Raw genomic sequence first — 23180 nt, 5'->3', positions numbered from 1 at the left:
CCATCTTGACACATGAGCCCATCGGGCGAAAGCCTAGTGCTTAGTCTACTTGACTTCACTAGAGGTGGGTTACCGATTATGTATTAGCCTACATGGCCACATAACCCCACCATACCGAGCATGCAAGTGTGTTAACACCAAGTGGGAAAGCCTCCAGACCCTCACAAGCACACTACAACGGTAGCTCAGGTGTGAGCCCAAGATCACACGATCGGGGCTGTCCCATTGATCACAAAGCCCGGGACGACTCATCGATCACAAAGCCCGAGTCATAAATCAACCTAGCCCCTGGCCCGCATCGATTCAAGCATACATACGCATAACAAGTGCAAGGTCATATAAGACAAACAAATCCAAATGTTTAACCGAAACATTGGACATCAGCACATTTTCATATCTTGTCTCATCATAGTATTCATAATCATTCACAAAGGAATAGACAAGAGTTATTGAATAAACATACTTAATATTATGCATAACATGCAACATAAGTAATCGAATGGAAAAGACAATAGTATGCGTTGTAAAGCACCACGCAAGAGTCAAACAGAAGCATACTATTAGTCGGAGAGGAGCTCGGTTCCAAACATGAAGCCAAACTGCACTCAGGGGAAAGAAACAAAATTCTGCTATCAGCAATATCCGCTTAGCGGCCTGGATCCGCTTAGCGGAATCATGATAATTCATTTTTCACCAACAGCATCCGCTTAGCGACCTTGGTCCGCTTAGCGGGATCGCGAATTTCTGGAAAAATGTTCAGCATCCGCTAAGCGGCCTTAGCCCGCTTAACGGACCATAGCAGAATCAGGAAAATGCAGAATACACCAGTTCCGCTATGGGGGTATTCTAACCCCTAGAATTCACCTGCATGCAGCAATTTACGACATGTATTGACAATAGGCATCACAAACAACCAGCAATTATCATATAAACAGGCTTTATCATCATGGATTTATGAAGTATATCTCACAATCCCTAACCCCAAATCTAACCCTTGCATGCAATTTTCGCAAGCCACTATCTAAGGACTCACCTTGGATCAAATGGAGGTTAAGATGGTGTTCTTGCTAGCATTAAGCTTCCTTCTTGATCAAAACTTCCTCTTTAACCAGAACAAACCCGTAATCCCTCTCTTCACACTTTCAGCATTACTGACACAACTTCAAGCTCGGTTTTCTCCTTCAAAACAGAAGCTATGAACGCGAACCATATATGCAAATCGAAGAGAATTTCATTAGCTTTCCAACGAGATCAGAATCGTTACAATCGGAGTTACGAGCAGAGAGTTATACCTGATTTAGTGGAGGCTGCCATTGGAGTACAAAAATGGAACTTGAATGGAGATGCAAGGCTTCTTCTACTTCTCTTTCCATTTCTCTTTCACAAAAATCTAAGTTTGGAATGATGTGCCTCTACCAAACATGTCTTAAGTCCATGCAAGTGTTACTCATAGTCCATAATACCCTCCAACTAAGTGGTAATTACCAAGATGCCACTTAGTTGGATTCTAACTAATCCACTAACTTTTCTTAATAAATCCACATGTATACCCAATTATGCTTAGACAATTAGGGATGTTACATATTTATTTTGTAACAATTCTAATTTATTATTATTTTTCATGCACACTATTATCCATCACTCTATCACACTAACTATTTACTATTTTATTTATTATATATTTTTTTAGTTCATATTTATTAATGAGTAATTCAATATTTCTTTATTCAAAATTTAATCAATTATTTTAAATTCAATTATATTTTAAACAATCGTAGCCTAAAAAAATTTAAAAATGTTTTTTCTTTTTAAAATGCAACCTCATTATTATTACTCAAGCTAAGCACCACTAATACATAGCAAACAATATATAAAATAAATAAATAATACTCGTGCAGTAATATAACTTATGTAATAATATAATAATGTATTTATAAAAATAATTTTGCAAAAAATCTAAAAATATATCTAATTTATTATGATTGAATCTGATTCAATATTTAGATATAAATTCATTTCTTTATTTTCATTGTCTTCATTTTGTATTTAAAAATGAATGCTAGATATATGCTTAACAATAATATCAACCTCCTAATTCTATTTTTATGGTAGAATTCTCTATTTTTTTTTCATAACTCAGCCTATTTATTAATAATAAATGAATCATAAATTCCAATTAACCCAATTCTATTATTTATTGTAAAATTTATTTAATATTTCATTATCATTTATAATTTTATTAAAAAAATTAATCCATTGAATTTTCATGATTATTTAATCAATTTTATAGTGTACGTAAAAAAAAATTTGTATATTTATTTTGTTATTATTTATTATAATTTTGTATATTACATAGTGTACGTAAAAAAAAATTTAACCTCCTATTTTTTTTAGATGACAAAGTTTTAAAAAAATTTAAAATAAATCACAGTTATTTATTTTAAAGAGATACTTTTGTGAAAAAATAATTAATTGTTATTAGGTTAAATTTTTTCGATCTTATTTCATTCAATATTTATGTACAAATCCAATTCCAATTCTTTATTTTCATTGACTTTTTTGTTTTTAGAAATGAATACTTAATACCATATATGCGTAACAATAACACGAACTTTCAATTCTATAATTTTATCGTAGTATTTATTTCATATTTTATAAAATAAAAAACAAATAATAAAAAAATTGAATATGAAACTTTATAATTTTTGTAAGAGAATAATTTATAGTATATTTATAAAATAAAAAACAAATAATATTATATTGAAATTGATTAAAAATAACTAAATTGCCGTTGGATTAAATTTATAGAGGACATCCTCATTTATGATGTACTAAATGCATTTTACATTAATTACATTTATGGTGAGTGTATTTGGATTGATTTGATCGCATAGGGGTCTTATATTTTCTGCGATGGAATGGTTGAACCATGAAATAACATTACAACAGTATAATTTTGAACATTAATTAAAAAAAATTAATTTAAATATAATTTATGTTACTTTATGACATGTATAGTACAGACAAATTCTCAATTTTACATTTTTAATACTATTAATTTATTCTTAAAATATAAAAAATTTAATATATACATTTTAATAAACTATTTATATTTTAAAATATCAATAAATAATATAAATATAATAAATTTATTTATTGACACTTACTTTTTTAAATCATGTAAATAAATTAATTGATGTATTTAAAGTCATCTTTATTTTAAAATAATAGTTTTATTAATAAAAAATATTAAAAGTAATAATTTATTTATATTGATAATTATTAAATTAAGATGATTTTATATATTTTTAAGAGATTTTAATTTTGGAAACAGTTTAAGTATATATTCAATTCATTGAAAAGATTTTTACATTATTGTTAATTATGAATCACCAAATTATTACATCATTGAATTATATTTAAATTGTTCATGAATGGTCAATCTAAATAATAAAAAATATTGAATATGAGACTTTATAATTTTTGTAAGAGAATAATTTATATTATATTTATAAAATAAAAAACAAATAATATTATATTGAAATTCATTAAAAATAACTAAATTGACCGTTGGATTAAATTTATAGAGGACATCTATAAATGCAAGCTTCTCAAACATAGTGTGTTTTGATGAAGACAATATGGACATCAAGCTTTTATAAAGGATGTGCAAAAAGAATTTCAAGTATCAAGCAAAAATACATCATTTCAAAGTCTTGAAGAAATTGTGAAGATTCAAGAATCAAGCAAAAGTATCAAAGGTATAAACAATACTCACTTTGACATATAATTGTTCACAAATATATTTCCATGCATATCATAAACATACTACAAAGTGTCATCCTTCAAAAGTTCACTTAAAACCTTTTTCAAAGTTAAAATTCAAAATAAAGGTTTTAGGAACCGGGTTGTCCCTATGGGGGAACCGGTTCCCAGCATTCTAAGTTTTCAGTTCTCTGTGTTTTACTATGGGGAACCGGGTTGTCCCTAGGTGGGAACCGGTTCCTCAGTTCAAAATTTGAAATTTCTGCTGTAACGTTCAGCAGGAACCGGGTTGTCCCAGGTAGGAACCGGTTCCTACTGAACCAGTGTGTTTTTTCATTGCATGATCTTATTCAAACGAATCCATTTTCTTACCACTTGATCATTGCATTGTTTCATGGAAAAATAACCATTCAAAGAGGTGTTTGACACATTATAAATACTACATATTTCAAAATCATTATTCACCTTCTTCATTAACAATTCATACTCATAAATTTCATTATTTTCAAGTGTCCACAAACCAGAATTTTTATATGAAACTTTCTACACACATTTTCATTGAGAATTCATTTAAAGTTTCATGCATACATTGTGAACACTTATATACATTTTGAGAATTGTTTATTTGAAGAAGAAGATCAATACAAGATTGATAGTGCTATACAAACTTCATCTAAATCTCTTGTAAAAAATTCAAAGAAAATTATCTCCTTACTATCCAGGATTGTTGGAAGTAAGTGGTGTGTTTGAAGAGGATTGTTCTTCATTCACATTAGTGTTGATTGATCTTAAAGGTGTTAAGAACCTTTGATCACCCTATAGGTTAGATAGTAGGCATAGGCTTGTACAATAATTCTAACTATAGTGAAATCTCTTTCGTGTTTGAAAGGGGACTGGAGTACTCTCGGATTGTGAGGGGAACCAGTATATATCGTTGCGTTCTTTACTTTTCCGCACTTTATCGCTTTCATCACCATTACCAAAGAAAAGAAAAGAACCTTACAAAAACCTTCAAACACTTAACCAAAAATTATTAGAAGTATTCTCATAAAACCGATTAAAATTTTGAAAACCTAATTCACCCCCCCCCCCCCTCTTAGGCGCACTCTTATACTTACATTTGGCATCAGAGCAAGTTATAGGTAACTTGTTCCTAAAGATCCAGAATGGCTTCCGCAAATCAAAGACCGGTTTTCAAAGATGGTGGTTCTAACAACAAGCCTCCATTGTTTTGTGGTGAATATTTTGACTTTTGGAAAATCCAAATGAAGGCTCATCTAGAAGCACAAGGAGAAGAAGTTTGGGAGGCTGTCCTACAAGGTCCTCATGTTCCTACAACCGTCATTAATGGTGTTGGATCGGAGAAACCTAAAGCGTCATGGGATGATAATGATAGAAAAAGGGTTCTTGCTGACAAAAAGGCGATCAGTCTTCTTCATGGTGCTCTTAGTATGGATGAATTCTTCCGAGTATCAACATGTACAACATCAAAGGAAATTTGGGATACTCTTGTAGAAACTCATGAAGGTACCGCTGAAGTTAAAAGATCAAGGTTGAATACTTTAAGCCAAGAGTACGAACTGTTTAGAATGAAGCCCGGAGAAACTATTCTCGATTTGCAAAAACGATTCGTACATTTGACAAATCACTTGAAGGCACTTGGTAAGACTCTTACTACCGAAGAACTTAATCTTAAAGTGCTCAGATCTTTGACAAGGGAATGGCAACCAAAAGTGACGGCGATATCCGAAAAGAAGAATTTATCAAAACTTACTTCCGCAACACTATTTGGAAAACTTCAAGAATATGAGACAGAACTTGGAAGATTGGAAAAGCATGAGAACTTAGAGAAGAAATCCAAAGGCATTGCATTAAAAGTAGATTCAATAGAAAGCAAAATGAAAGATGCATCGGATGAAGATGAAAACTTCTTGCTTCTTGTAAAAAGGTTAGGCAAATTTTTTGGTAATAAAAATAATATTGATAATACTAACTATGTCAAAAGAAAGAAATTCTCAAAGCATAAAGATAAAGAAGCATCCACTTCATCACAAGAAGTTACATGCTATGAATGTGGGAAACAAGGACACATAAAGCTGGAATGTCCAAAGCTTTCGAAGAAGAATGGATTCAAAGGCAAAAGGGAGTTCAAAAATAAAAAGGCCTACATAGCATGGGAAGATAATGAAGTAAGTTCCTCATCGGACTCCGATAGTGACGAAAGTGCAAACCTAGCACTAATGGCATCACACCACTCCGACGATGAAGAAGGCGAGGTTAGTTATGATGATTCTCTTTTTGATAATGGTGCGCAAGGTGCAATAGAAGAATTATTAAAAGAATGCAAAATTCTCTATAAAACTATCTCATCTCAAAAGAAAATAATATCATCGTTAGAAGAGAAGGTTAAGATAATTGAAGTAGAACATAAAGATGACAAAGAAAAAATGATTAGTGTTCAAGAAGATAATGTTGCATGCAAGAATTGTGAATCACTTTCCTTCCAAATTGTCCAATTAAAACGTGTTTTAGAAAGATATGAAATGAGGCAAATTGGATTGGAAAATGTTCTTAGCACACAAAGATACTCCAATGATAAGAGCGGACTTGGTTTCTCTAAATTTGATAAACCAACATCCAACAAGACTATCTTTGTCAAGGCTAGTAACCAACCAATTCAAGAGAAAGTGATCAAGCCTAAAGTAATGCAACATTATCCTAAAAGGAAGAACTTTGTTAAGAAGAAATCTTATCCTCCTAGATATAGAAGTAACTTTGAACCTACTTGTTTTTATTGTGGTATTATTGGTCACACACCCAATGCTTGTTATGTAAGGAACTTTAGTGTTCCTAGTGGACATTATGTATGGGTGAAGAAAGGAACTAACTATGATGGACCCAAAGCCATTTGGGTACCTAACAAAACTTAATTTGTTTTGTAGGTATGCTTGAAGACCACTTCAAACCTATGGTATCTAGATAGTGGTTGTTCAAAGCATATGACGGGTGACTTAAACCAATTTTCAGATCTAAAGTTAAAGGCCAAGGGTTTTGTCACTTATGGAGACAACAATAAGGGAAGAATTCTTGGCAAAGGCAAAGTTGGTGCACCACCTTTCACATCCATTGAAGATGTTCTTTATGTTGAAGGACTAAAGCATAATCTTCTAAGCATTAGCCAACTTTGTGACAAAGGCTTCAAGATCAAATTCACTAAGGAAGAATGCTTGATCATCGATGAAGTCACCAATGAGGTAAAACTCAAAGGTACAAGAATTAATAACATTTTTATGATTTCTTTAAATGATTTATCTTTGAAAGTAAAATGTCTTTTGGTAAACAATAATGAATCATGGTTATGGCATAAAAGAGCAGCCCATATTCATATGGATCATTTAAATAAGTTAACCAAACATGATCTTGTTATTGGCTTACCTAAGATAAAGTTTGTCAAAGATAAACTATGTGATGCTTGTCAAAAGGGAAAGCAAACCAAATCATCTTTCAAACCAAAGAATGTGGTGACTACAACAAGACCACTTCAATTGTTGCATATGGATTTATTTGGTCCATCAAGGACAAGAAGCTTCGGAGGTAATGTATACGCTTTAGTTATTGTTGATGATTATTCTAGATATTCTTGGACTTTGTTTCTTGTGCAGAAAAGTGATGCTTTTAGAGCCTTTAAGAAGTATGCAAAACAAATCCAAAATGAAAAATCATTAAAGATTGTATCCATAAGAAGTGATCATGGTGGAGAGTTTCAAAATGCATCATTTGAAGAATTTTGTGAAGAACATGGTATCTCTCATAATTTTTCAGCACCAAGAACTCCACAACAAAATGGAGTAGTTGAAAGGAAAAATAGGTTTCTAGTGGAACTTGCAAGAACAATGCTTAGTGATGCAAATCTTCCTAAATATTTTTGGGCGGATGCGGTTAGTACGGCATGTTATGTTGGAAATCGAGTAATCATTAGACCTATCTTAAAGAAGACTCCATATGAACTCTTCAAAGGAAGAAAGCCAAACATTGCTCACTTTCACATTTTTGGATGCAAGTGCTTTGTTCTAAACAATGACAAAGACAATCTTGGTAAGTTTGATGAGAAATCCGACGAAGGTATATTTCTTGGTTATTCTCTTTCTAGTAAAGCATATAGAATTTATAATAAAAGAACTTTAACTATTGAAGAATCTATGCATGTATCTTTTGATGAGACTAACTCTTCCAAAGAGGAAATAGTTGTTTGTGATGATGATGATCCTTTAGATTTACCCCCGGAAGAACCCTCAAATGATACAATTGTGAAGGCACCGGAAGAACTTTCAAATGATATAATTGTGAAGGCACCGGAAGTACAACAAGAAAGTGTTCAACAAGAAAGTGTACAACAAGAATCAAACACCAATGATCTACCAAAAGAATGGAGAACTCATAGAGATCATCCTATTGATAAAGTTATTGGTGATATTAGTCAAGGAGTTGCAACAAGATTAAATCTCAAAGATGCTTGCTTACACATGGCTTTTGTTTCTCAAATTGAACCTTCCAAAGTTGATGAAGCCTTAGGAGACGATCAATGGATAAATGCAATGCAAGAAGAATTAAACCAATTCGAGAGAAATCAAGTCTGGGAACTTGTTCCTAGACCAAGTAACAAACACATCATAGGTACTCGATGGGTGTTTAAGAACAAACTTGATGAGAATGGTATAATTGTTCGAAACAAAGCAAGATTGGTGGCCCAAGGTTACAATCAAGAAGAAGGAATCGACTTTGAAGAAACATTTGCTCCGGTTGCAAGGTTAGAAGCTATTCGTCTTTTACTTGCTTATGCATGTTCATTAAATTTTCAGCTTTATCAAATGGACGTCAAGAGCGCATTCTTGAATGGCTACATCAATGAAGAAGTCTATGTCAAACAACCCCCCGGATTTGAAGACTTCAAGAATCCTTCATATGTCTTTAAGTTGAGAAAGGCTCTTTATGGATTAAAGCAAGCACCTAGAGCATGGTATGATAGACTTAGCAATTTTTTGTGTGAAAAGGGTTTCGAAAAGGGTAAGGTTGATAAAACTTTGTTCATTAAGAAAATCAAGAGTAACACTTTATTGGTTCAAGTCTATGTTGATGATATCATTTTTGGATCGACTAACAAAGAAATGTGTGAGGAATTCTCATTGATGATGCAAGGAGAATTCGAGATGTCTATGATGGGAAAGATGAACTACTTTCTTGGACTACAAATTAAGCAACTCAAAGATGGAATCTTTATCAATCAATCCAAATATTGTAAAGAATTATTGAAGAAGTTTGATATGGATAACTGTAAAGCAATGAATACTCCAATGGGCTCCGGTACATATGTTGATCAAGATGAATCCGGTACTTCAATTGATATTACTAAGTATCAAGGTATGATTGGTTCTTTATTATATTTGACGGCAAGCCGTCCTGACATAATGTTTAGTGTTTGTCTTTGTGCTCGCTTTCAAGCAAATCCAAAGAAATCACATCTTATGGCAGTTAAAAGGATCATGAAGTATCTCAAAGGAACAACCAACGTTGGCTTATGGTATCCTAAAGGTAGTGTTTGCAATTTAATTGGTTATTCTGACGCGGATTATGCAGGATGTAAAACTGATCGTAAAAGCACAAGTGGTACTTGTCACATTCTTGGAAATGCATTAGTATCATGGGCTTGTAAAAAGCAAGCATGTGTTGCTCTTAGTACGGCCGAAGCAGAATACATAGCAGCGGGTAGTTGTTGTGCACAAATTCTTTGGCTTAAGCAACAACTTCGTGACTACGGACTTGATCTCGGATGTATCCCTCTTCGATGCGACAATACAAGTGCTATAAATATTACAAAGAATCCGGTTATGCATTCAAGAACCAAACACATAGACATTCGACATCATTTTCTTCGCGATCATGTGCTTAAAGGAGATGTTGAAGTCACTTTTGTAGATACTCATAATCAACTTGCGGATATCTTCACCAAGCCTCTCCCAAAAGAATCGTTTTACAAAATTCGACGAGAGCTTGGAATTTTAGACGAAGGTGATGTTTAAAATTTATTCGTCATTTTCATACATCAAAGGTACACGTTTCTAAAATTTTTAAGTTAAAAAATGCTTTATAAATGTTCATTCATTATGACTTGGTAATTATGTATGATATGTATGTTTTATATTTCATAAAATTAAAGTTTTTGGAAATTTTCAGCCTAGGAACCGGTTCCCATGTGGGACGAACCGGTTCCCCATACTAATTTCCAGAGGCATGGTTTTTGTGTGCTTCAGGAACCGGTTCCCATGTATGGACGAACCGGTTCCCACGAACATTTTTTCCAGATTTTCTTTTCCTCTCTTTTGCTGTAACTTAAACTTGTCTATTTTATGTTTTTTTTTAATTTTATTTGTTACATCTCTTAAATGCTTTCTATCTTTAATATACACATTCATTCACTCACAACCACTCACTTACTCACATTCACTCTCATTCAACATTCATCTTCATCTTCTTCAAACCTTCCACCTCCATTGTCAACAATATTAAAAGCTCCATTATCTCACCATAACTCTCCAAATTAAATTACCCACTACCTCTAAACACTATATAATCCTCCACTCTTTCACACAATTCACTCAAATCCTTCTCCACTCACCAAATCCTAAAATCCCAACTTAAACCCTAACTTTCAACTCCTTTCAACAATGGCACCCAAAGTTTCAAGAAGTGCAAAGGGAAAGAACAAAATTGGAGAGACAAGTGAAGATCCTCAAGAGATCCAACCAACGGTCAAAAGTCGGAGACTCACATTCAACATTCGGAGTCGAAAACTCCTTGCGGCAAAATACGGTAAACTCCCCGATTTCCCTAATCACAGCTTCAATTTTCCGGCTAGACTAGCTACTGCAGGGGTCGCTAATTTTGTGCTTGACCATGGTGATTATTATCCGGATTTGGTTAGAGAGTTTTATCATAATCTTAGGATAGTAACCGATGAATTTGATGATTTCACATTATTGTCAAAAGTTTCAAATAAAGATATATGCTTAGATGTTGAGGAATTTGGAAGAGTGTTAGGAATTCCATCTCAAGGCTTAGTGCTCCTTCAAGGTAACATACCGGAGGATTGGCAACCGTATAGTAAAATTGATGTTTTTGTGGATATGTGCCGACCAACTCAACGCGACACAGTTCGCCAACAGCTTGCTATCAAGTTTAATATGTTCGGTTCAAGCTTATCGGTGAGTGATAGGATGCTCCATCTTATCATTGCTTATGTTTTATTTCCAAAGAATTCTAACCATTCCAGGGTCAATGAGTTCGAGTTGATGGTTTTGCTTGCTCTAAGGCGTGGCATTGAAGTCAATTGGGCGCTTTCAATCATGCGCCACATGCAGCTTATGGCTTCCCTTAAAGGAGGCTTACCTTATGCAAGGGCCATCTCTCATATTGTTCGGAATGCTGGTGTTCTCCTCCAACGGGAACCAAAGAAAAATATGGATGAACAAGAGTGTGCTATCACCACCGCTACCACTCTTAAAAATACAGGAATAGTTATGGATCGTGAAGGTAGATTCGTTTACAAAGTTGATTTTGAGCCAGCCGTGCCACAAGATCCTCAACCTCCCGAAGGTGGATACACAATGGATATGATGTTTGCCAAGCTTTGTTCTATTCAAACATCCATTGATAACAACAAGAGGGAGAATAACTATGAGCATAACCTTATGAGAAGACAAATGCGGGAAATTCAACGGACTCAAAGGCGTATCTTGGCTCATTATGAGGGAGAGGAAGGAAGTGAAGAAGAAGATGAACAAGAGGATGATGATGAAGAACATATGGATGAAAGTGACTAAATTATGTGCTTTAATTTCTATGTAATGTTTTCTTTCTATTATTAGTTTTTACTTATGTTTTCTAGACAATGTTCCATTTATGTTCGTGATGTTTAGGACTATTTATGTTTGTGTTGTAATCGTAAAAAACTACGTTTCGTATCGTTTAAATCATGTTATGTTTGTAGTATTTCATTTTTGTGTTATCTTTGTGGTATTTTACATTGTGTTATATTTCATATATTTTTTCTCTTTTTCCCCATCCTTTTTTATAATAACAAAGGGGGAGAAGAATATGCATGTGTTTTTGTTGTTGTTTTGTTTCAAAGAAAAATGCAGGCCATTGTTAAAATTATCAAATGAAACTCATCACCATAAATCAAGGAATCATGGATTTAGGGGGAGTCTCTAACATAAGGGGAGCCTTGCATTGTTCAACATAATTTCAAAAGCACAAAACAATTTTTTCAAAACATTTTCAAGACTTGGTTGTCATCATCAAAAAAGGGGAGAATGTAAATGCAAGCTTCTCAAGCATAGTGTGTTTTGATGAAGACAATATGGACATCAAGCTTTTATAAAGGATGTGCAAAAAGAATTTCAAGTATCAAGCAAAAATACATCATTTCAAAGTCTTGAAGAAATTGTGAAGATTCAAGAATCAAGCTAAAGTATCAAAGGTATAAACAATACTCACTTTGACATATAATTGTTCACAAATATATTTCCATGCATATCATAAACATACTACAAAGTGTCATCCTTCAAAAGTTCATTTAAAACCTTTTTCAAAGTTAAAATTCAAAATAAAGGTTTTAGGAACCGGGTTGTCCCTATGGGGGAACCGGTTCCCAGCATTCTAAGTTTTCAGTTCTTTGTGTTTTACTATGGGGAACCGGGTTGTCCCTAGGTGGGAACCGGTTCCTCAGTTCAAAATTTGAAATTTCTGTTGTAACGTTCAGCAGGAACCGGGTTGTCCCAGGTAGGAACCGGTTCCTACTGAACCAGTGTGTTTTTTCATTGCATGATCTTATTCAAACGAATCCATTTTCTTACCACTTGATCATTGCATTGTTTCATGGAAAAATAACCATTCAAAGAGGTGTTTGACACATTATAAATACTACATATTTCAAAATCATTATTCACCTTCTTCATTAACAATTCATACTCATAAATTTCATTATTTTCAAGTGTCCACAAACCAGAATTTTTATATGAAACTTTCTACACACATTTTCATTGAGAATTCATTTAAAGTTTCATGCATACATTGTGAACACTTATATACATTTTGAGAATTGTTTATTTGAAGAAGAAGATCAATACAAGATTGATAGTGCTATACAAACTTCATCTAAATCTCTTGTAAAAAATTCAAAGAAAATTATCTCCTTACTATCCAGGATTGTTGGAAGTAAGTGGTGTGTTTGAAGAGGATTGTTCTTCATTCACATTAGTGTTGATTGATCTTAAAGGTGTTAAGAACCTTTGATCACCCTATAGGTTAGATAGTAGGCATAGGCTTGTACAATAATTCTAACTATAGTGAAATCTCTTTCGTGTTTGAAAGGGGACTGGAGTACTCTCGGATTGTGAGGGGAACCAGTATATATCGTTGCGTTCTTTACTTTTCCGCACTTTATCGCTTTCATCACCATTACCAAAGAAAAGAAAAGAACCTTACAAAAACCTTCAAACACTTAACCAAAAATTATTAGAAGTATTCTCATAAAACCGATTAAATTTTTGAAAACCTAATTCACCCCCCCCCCTCTTAGGCGCACTCTTATACTTACAACATCGTCATTTATGATATACTAAATGCATTTTACATTAATTACATTTATGGTGGAGTGCATTTGGATTGATTTGATCGCATAGGGATCTATTTTCCGCGATGGAATGGTTGAACCAAGAAATAACATTACAAAGTATAATTTGTAACATTGATTAAAAAAATTAATTTAAATATAATTTATGTTACTTTATACATAACAATGAAAACAAATTCTCAATTTTACATTTTTAATACTATTAATTTATTCTTAAAATATAAAAAAATTAATATATCCATTTTAATAAACTATTTATATTTTAAAATATCAATAAATAATATAAATATAATAAATTTATTTAGTGATACTTACTTTTTTAATTTATGTAAAATAAATTAATTGATGTATTTAAAGTAATCTTTATTTTAAAATAATATTTTTATTAATAAAAAATATTCAAAATAATAATTTATTCAATAACGTTAAATAACTTTTTATTTTTAACATGCATTACATAACTCTTATTGTCTACATTTTATTAGATAATAATTATTAGCGGGACCACAGAGTTATCGACAAAATGTTGAATATTAAAGAGAACGCGAAATTACTGATAATGTTTTTAAATATTAACAGAAACATTAAGTTAGTGATAAATGTTTTGAAAATTAACAAGAACAACTTTGGAATATTAACGAGAATACCAATTTATTGATCAAAATAATGAATAGTAAGAGGAACACAAAGTTACTGATCAAAATAATAAATATTAACGGGAACAAGAAGTTACTGATCAAAATATTGAATATTAACGAGAACAAATTTGAAATATTAACAAGAATCCGCAATTACTGATCAAAATAATGAATATTAGCGAGAACATGAAATTACTAATCAAAACATTGAATATTAACGGGAACATAAAGTTACCGAATAAAATATTGAATATTAATGAGAACATGAATTACTGATCAAAATATTGAATATTAACGGGAACATGAAGTTATTGATCAAAATATTGAATATTAACGGAAACAAATTTTGAATATTAAAGGAAACACGAAGTTATTGATCAAGATAATAAATATTAACGGGAACACGGAGTTATTGAAAAAATATTGAATATTAAAGAGAACACGAAGTTATTGATAATTTTTTTAAATATTAGCAGAAACATTAAGTTACTGATAAATTTTTTGAACATTAACGAGAACAAATTTGGAATATTAACGAGAACACGAAATTATTGATCAAAATAATGAATATTAACGGAAACAAGGAGTTACTGATGAAAATAATAAATATTAACGGGAATATGAAGTTACTGATCAAAATATTGAATATTAACGGGAACAAATTTGAAATATTAATAATTTATTGGTAAAACATTAATAATTTAAGTCAAATAACTGATCTTTCCAATTTTTATTGCATACTAATAAAACAACATATAAACTTTATTTTCTTAATTACATTTTATTTTCAATATTCAATTTTTTTAATATTAGTATTTTTATAACTTTTTCAATTTTAACCCAAATTTAATCTTCTACTAATACCTTTTACTGATAATTTTTTTGAATATTAACGGGAACAAATTTGAAATATTAACGGGAACACGAAGTTATTGATCAAAATAATTAATATTAACGAGAACACAGACTTACTGATTAAAATAATGAATATTAACGCGAACATGGAGTTACTGGTCAAAATATTAAATATTAACTGGAACAAATTCAAAATATTAACGGGAATACAGAGTTACTGATCAAAATAATGAATATTATCGGGAACATGAATTTACTGATCAAAATATTGACTATTAACGGGAACATGAAGTTACTGATCAAAATATTGACTATTAACGGGAACATGAAGTTACTGAATAAAATACTCAATATTAACGAAAACATGAGTTACTGATCGAAATATTGAATATTAAAGGGAACATGAAGTTACTGATCGGAATATTGAATATTAAGGGGAAAATAATGTTTATTAATCAATATATCCCAAACTTTGGCCCAACCTATTGAAAAGAAATTTCTATATTTTACACATTTGTTTTTAGGACATTTACTTCTACAATAATATCTATATGGAACAAAATAACATTTTCCCTATCATCTTTTATTTTCCTCAATCATAATGCGCGAAAACGACGGGTACCCGTGCGAACGCACGGGTAAGACACTAGTTAACTATATACGTACCTATCTCTACTCACCCTTCACGTAGTTCAATTTTATTGATGATAAGACATTTATAAACAAACTAGAGAAAAATTTATATTGGAGTTGATGGATTCGATGATGAATCTAAAATTTAAAGTGAATTTCTTTTTCCATTTTGTAGGGATGAAAAACATCTCTAAAAATCTCAAAATGCTCTTAAGAGATGCATCGTCGAACGCATCACAAAAGATGTGATTTTGGATATGTATTTTCGAAACTATTATTTGTGCGTTTGAAAGATTTTTCGGAGATCCATCTTCGAAATAACCCGTGACAATATTTTTTTTTTAGAAATTCATCAAAATTTTGATACGAAATGAATTAGATTAAAATGATAATAAAGACGCGAACGGAATAAAAATGTTAAACGATAATAACGACAAACGATAATAAGCAATATCAAATAATAATAAATAATAAGCACAAAAAATTGTTTTGAAAATAGTAAAATATTATACATAAATTGTTCAGGAATAAAAAAAGCATAACTTACTGCGTATGCCTAATCCTCACCCCCTAACCCCTCCTCTGCCTCTTGTATTCCACAGCAATCGCTGCCTCGCTAACCACCTTCTCCATGATGGTCACCACCTCAGGTTCGCCCCTCTCAACGATCCCTAAGTCCAAATCCTCCTGCCCAATCACATGTATCCGCTGATAGATCGGCAAAACACCAGTGGCATGGTGTTACTGTAGAAAATTATTAGAAAAATGGTGATGGTGTAATTAATAGAAGAGCCCTATAGATTAAAGGATTGGGCCTTATTTGTAAGAGAAGTTGGGTCGAAGATGGAGAAAAGCCCAAGAAGTGATAGACTGGCAAAAAAGGAAAAGTCGACGCAATCTGCAAAATTGGTCGAACTCCTCTGTCGACCATATTAAAAGCTGAGAGTTATGAAAGTTTTGGTTTCATTACACGCTAAAGGGTAGCGTCAAAGAGAAGACTTGAGGGGGATAAATTTGAAATTCAAATGCCAGCGGTTAGCAAAAGAGTAGCTCCCAGAACGAGCGCCAAAAACGTGGGGAGCAGTTGTTTAAATTTTGTAGCCAGTCATTCAGCCTGTAGACAGTTATCTTGCAGTTACTCTAGCTTGTAGACGGTTACTTTATGTCATTATAAATAGGAGATCCAACAAAGGGCTCCAGGTGTTCACTTGTAAAAAACTTCACATTCCCAACGCGAGGAAACAAAAAGTTTTCAAGAGTGCTAATATACGTGAATCACCATTTTTACTTCAATGCAATTTCCCTATTTATCAATCATTCCTTTTGAACACTTTGTTTGATTTCATTTACATTTGAACTATCTTTTAATGTCATCGTCTATGTTGTCGACAATTGTTCTGTTACGATAATAGAATTCACCATAGATACATTCATTGTGTATCTTTTCTGAATGTTATAGTGTTATGTCGGTCACGAGTCACCCTCAGTTGATAACATTAGCACCTTTTTCTGGAAAACCTTGTCTGTTCAAACTCTATGCAGGAAGTCGCTTCTCTTATAGTCAAGTATTGTGTCGAACTGTACAAGTGTTGAAGCGGTAAAGCGGCAAGTAAAAAGTAATAGCTATATTCATTACTGGGTGATATAGGTTATATCGTATTGTAGTCCACGGAGATTGGTAGAGAAAAACGGTCGTTCAACTATCTCACGTTCTATGTTTCATGATTGGGTTGCAGAATATAAAATGCGGGAAAAGTAAATAAAAATAAATAAACAAATCCGCACCGCCCAAATCCGCACCCGAAATCGGCACCCGAACCCAAACCCAAAACCAAATGTTGTTCTGATGGCAAAATAACACTCACGCCCACACCCGTTGGGTTTCGGGTTCTTTCCAGGAGTAAGTTATTATAACTTACTCCAAAACTGGACCATTGATTCTTCTCAATCTAATGGTTAAAAATAATAAGTAATAGTTTTTCTCTCCATATTTAATTACTTATTATTTTTAACCATTAGATTGAAAAGAATTAATGGTCAAGATGTGGAGTAAGTTATAATAACTTACTCCTGAAGTAAATATATCCCTCCTCATATATATATATATATATATATATATATATATATATATATATATATATATATATATATATATATATATATATATATATATATATATATAAGCGGGTGTGATTTCGGGTTCGGGTGCGGATGGACCCTGCGGGTTTGGGTCTGCTTACCATCCCTACTCAACACTCACAATACGCATCAAAATCATCAGGCATCATTCGAGATGCCACATCAGTGTCTATTTCTGCAACACCGACAAAAACTCAACCGTATCATTCACATCGACGATTTCTCCACCGACACAAACAACACGGAGGCATTAAACTTGATACCCATTACGATTATTAGCCCCTAATCTATTTCTACAATTTAGAAACTAATAGTTATCATTCCTAATCAAGATCTATGATGTCTATTTCTACAATAGCACAAATCCAGAGCATTTAAGCAAAAAGATCAAGAACAACAACAATAAAGATTTGTAAAGAAAATATATAAACAATCCCAAGATCAACAAATATACATACAAGAGAGGAAAAATATACAAACAAAACCATCATTGAAATGGGTCACAGGGAAGAAGAAGAACAAATGGAAACTTCTCGGATTGTCGACACAATCGGAGACCACTCGCGTTCAATCGAAATGATGAACCACCCAACAGTGTTGCTTAAACCTCTAAACTACAAAGAATGGATCAGAGCTCAACTTTGTCAAAGAAGAGATGTTAAAACCCTAAAATAACAAAGTTGTTTATAAATAGAAAAACAAAAATACACAGAGCGCGCTTAGCGCGGTCCGGCGCGCGTAGCGCGCCTTAACTAAAAACTTAAATTGCCCTAGAGCGTGTCACGCCCTCCGGGCCTCGCGTCGCGCGGTAACTTCTTCCAAACCAAGCTCTTCATCTCCCAGACCGCGCTTAGCGCGCTACACCAGAACAGCAAACTTTATTTCTTCAAAACGCGTTTGCATTTGTGTCTTCGATACTTTATTCCTCGAAGCTCCGAATACGCAAAAATACCTAAAAAAAGATACACAAACTATCAAACGGTATAAAAGTAAACATATTTACATAAATTCGCAATGTATACAAAATTACATGAAAACGGATAATTATTCAAATGGTATAAACAAAAAGTATCGATAAGTGTCACTATTTACATACACCAAATAACTACATTTTGGCACTTATCAACAAGCCAAACCTTAGTTACATTAGCACGTGTCTTAAGATCAACTAGTCGATTCTGCAAGTAATCCTTAGTTTGTAGGCTCTGGGAGGACTAGTGGTTGTTTACCATTTTCTATAGTGAACACATGGTCATCCTAGGCCTACTAGTTCTCCAAAATCTCCTCATGAGTTAGCCTAGGTGGACGTCCAGGAGCATCAGGTGTCATGATAGGGTGTGACACTGTGTAGAACCATGTCACGTATCCCTCTACAAAATGCCAACTGTTGGATGCCTGCATCAACTGATAGTCCTATGCCACCATATGATGGTCCCAATCCTTAAAGATATCATCGAGGTCTCGATGGACAATGGTGTCGGGAGCAGCCTGAGATGGAGATTTGGTATCATTTGAACATAGCCAAACTACCATATGTATCGCTCCGGCAAATACCTAACCATAGTACCATTCCCATATGCTAGTCACCTGGAGTACAAAGAGATGGAGTCGAATAAGATAATTTCTCTGTGATCCTCAAATGGCGTTCATAGGATGTCATCATGAACAGTCGGATTGAGATACATCCGGAACAACAACATAGCCTAATTCCCTATGTGGGTGAGATACATGGCAGCCCTCAACATCACCTCTATATAGTCAAGATCAAGAGCATATCCATGAATGCGGTGGAAGTGGGAAATGATCCATCCCTGAAAAAAGAATAAGAGACATGTAAGAAAAAATTATTAATAGTAAACCAAGTACATGAAGTAACACCTCAAAGCACACTGAGGGTGATAGTGAATAAAGAAGTCATCGTCCTCATTCTGGGAATCAGCTGCCGCAATGAGATGGTCGTGATAAAGATCCTTCAAGAACGAGAACTTTTCATGTGCCCCATTAATTGAGGAACACTGCTCCACTGCCATTTCCAGCTGAACACCCATATAATCAATCATTCACTCAATGGTAACATCATGAGTGATGCAGGAGTGTTTAATGAGCCTCCCTCGAATAGGAAGGTGTAGCAGGCAAGCGACGTCATCCAGAGTAATCGTCATATCTCTAATAGAAAAGTGGAAAGACGGTGTCTCCTTGTGCCTTATCTCTACGAATGCCTCATGCATTCCGTGGCTAATGGTGTTGTAACCGGAGACAACATAGTCCTAAAAGTCCAGAGACAATAATTGCATCCTTGAACCAATAATGGCATCCTCTCCATTAGAAACATGTTGGGCGACATGATTGGAGTAATATATCAGGAGGGAGCTGTCAGAGGGCCCTCCTGGGTAAGTCGGGGTAACATACACGGGTGCTAGAACACGAACCTTCTTCGGTGCCTCCTCGGGTGCAGGAACGTGAACATCCCCCGGTGCCTCCTCATTAGATGAAGACGCATGGGATAGAAGACTCTTGGGAGCAAAAGTGGATGGTCCCTCCAATTCCTTCTGCGGTACTCGAACGAGTTTTCGACCCCTCGCAGCCTACCCAGCTCTTTCACACCGAGTAGAAGCAGTTTGGGTTGGCCTGCCAAGTCTAACTCTGTTCGGGTTGTCGAGCATTTTTCTTCGAATAAGAATAATCACAATGGTATGAAAAATTAAAAAAAATAACAACTTCGTCATTATTTCGGAGATGCATATCCGAAACCCCTAAGAGGTATTTTCGGAAATGCACTTCTGAAACCACATGCGACATCCATTTTTAGAGCTTCAACCTCAATCACTCAAAAATGTAATTTTCACACATTTTAAACTTCAAACAAGCAATATTTTACAATACCTACTAACTTTAAAGGATCATAAACATATCTGTATACACATGGAAATAGAAAAAGAATTTTTAAAAAACTTACTCAATGTGTGAAAATATGTTGAAATATGTTGAAATGTGTTGAAATGAGTTGCAATGTGTTGCAATGAGTGAAAATAATTCGTGGAAATGATTTAAAATGAAGTTTGGAATGGTAGATATCTAAGGGTTTTTAGGAGTTTAAGGTTTTGGGGTGTTTTAAGTTTGGAAAGAGACAAAATGAGGGGGTTATGTCGTGAGTTACATTATATATCCTAATTCGGAGATGCATCTCCGAAAAACCCAAAATTATAAAAATAGGTTTATTCGGAGATGCATATCTGAAACACCCTTGATTTTGAAAAAAAATTGAATTCAGAGATGCATCTCCGAAAACAGAGATGAATGGATTACATCAAACCTTTAATGTTTTCTTTGTACCATCAAAACACATGTAGAACCTTTCAAACCTTCAATGTTTCCTTTTGATTCCCTCCTTAATTCAGTTCCATATGACCATAACACACTATATTGCATGGCTGAGTCCCATTCAACAACCTTTCTAGCTAGTTGCCTTGCTTTGAAAGTCCTGCATCCTATTATTTTTGTAGCAAACCTCAGTCTTACATTTTCTACAACTTTTTTCAATTTCATACCTGAATTGTTCATCAACGAGAGGTAGTCAAACTTTATGTATCTCAGTTGTACCTGTAGTCAAACCTTTATGTACCTGTAGTCAAACCTTTATGTACCTGTAGTCAAACCCTTATGTTCCCTATTCATCTCAACTGTAGTCAAACCTTTATGTATCCTTTGACCTGTATCAGCACCAACAACAGGCTTTGAAGAAGCACCATTATTCACGCCGTTGTTTAACCTTTCACTCGTGTCTTCATCAAAATCGTGCATTCTCTCTTCTCCACTATCTTCAAAGTGTATACCATCCAAAGAGTCTTCAAATGATTCACTGTCCTCAGCATCTTCATTTTCCTCAACAAATTCTTGGCCTTTTTGTTTCTCTATTAACCTCTCCATATAAGTCTTCTCACTAATTGATAAACTTGGCTCTGTATATATATCAACATCATACTTACTCTTCTCATCACACAGAGCTAACATTGTTGCATCATCATCTTTAACAAAGGGTTTTATAACCTTTTCAAGACAACCATGTTCAACCTTCCACCACATGTTCACATCTTCAATTTTAAACGAAGAGGTCATCCCCTTAATTAAGTCACATGCTTTAAAGTATGCCCGAAAATCAGAGTATTGCCCACTTATAACATAAACATCCCTGCTTCATATCTTAACCTTACATCCTTTACAAATGACAATTTGGTATAAAACACACCCTTAAATAATCTCATATCCTACACATTACAAGAATAAACAAGGGTAAATTAGATATTACCATCAAAGTCAAAGCAAAAACCTAGATGTTTTCAGTCAACACAAAAAAAGCATGGTTTTCAAAACAACCGGGGCACAAAACATACAAGCAATAATCGAAAGCAATAAACAATAGGAAGTGGGACTAACCTTAACGTTGTTGGGACCGCAACAAGCAATGCAACCTTCGTCAATGTTTGGACCACAAACTTATGAAATACCAATGAGGTTTTGGAGAAAGGGACCACAAGCTTCGTAACGTGTCTTCGTGAATTAGGGATTTCATTCTGATTATAGCTTTTTATCAAGAACAGTCATGCCACCTAAGTAAACGAAATCCATCTCAGTAAAAAAAAAAGCTATTTAATCCAACTATCTCGCCATATAAGCAGTCGTTAGTTGTATTTGACGTTAGAGATCAATTGTTCAAACGCAATTTGTTGCAGGAACACATTCTTGAAGAAACTTTTTGGAGGGACTAAAAACGAAATCTGCAATATTTAGAGGGACCAAAAACTTGTTTAACCCTATTTATTATTTACATTTTTGCCATTGAGTATAATATTTCATTTATAATATTCACCATAAAATACAATAGATGATTTTTTTTATAAATACAGTAAAGTAATTTAAATAAAATACAATTGAATTTTTTTCTCATAATAATTTTAGTTTCCATTTTCTTATATGTCTACTATATAATAATTTTTTTTCATTTATACATCAACTATTAAAAGATACTACTTAAATAAACAAATCATATAAAATCTTTCTATAAAAAATAACTATTATACCTATAGGTTATTTTACAAACAATATTTCTTATTTGGTCGATATTTCCATTTATCTTTAAAATTAATACATAAATTTTAGAAAATAATTAAAGAGAACATATTTTTAGCCAAATTGAAGAGAAAATTATTAAATGAAAATAATTTCATTGATAAACACAATATCTCTTACTTATATTTAATAAATTATGACATAATTTTTATTATTTTTAATATAATTTTATAAAAATTAGTCAAATCTACAATATTCATATAAACATTATTTATTTAGAATATGTTCATAAAACATATAACAATAAACTAAAATAATATAAATAGATTATTACAAAAACAATAATACAAATGTCGTGATCTCCGCGTAGCGAGTATCCTATTAGTTATAAA

Source organism: Vicia villosa, linkage group LG4 (genome assembly GCF_029867415.1).
Source record: "Vicia villosa cultivar HV-30 ecotype Madison, WI linkage group LG4, Vvil1.0, whole genome shotgun sequence".
NCBI classification, from domain to species: Eukaryota; Viridiplantae; Streptophyta; class Magnoliopsida; order Fabales; family Fabaceae; genus Vicia; species Vicia villosa.
This window is presented reverse-complemented; position numbering follows the sequence as displayed.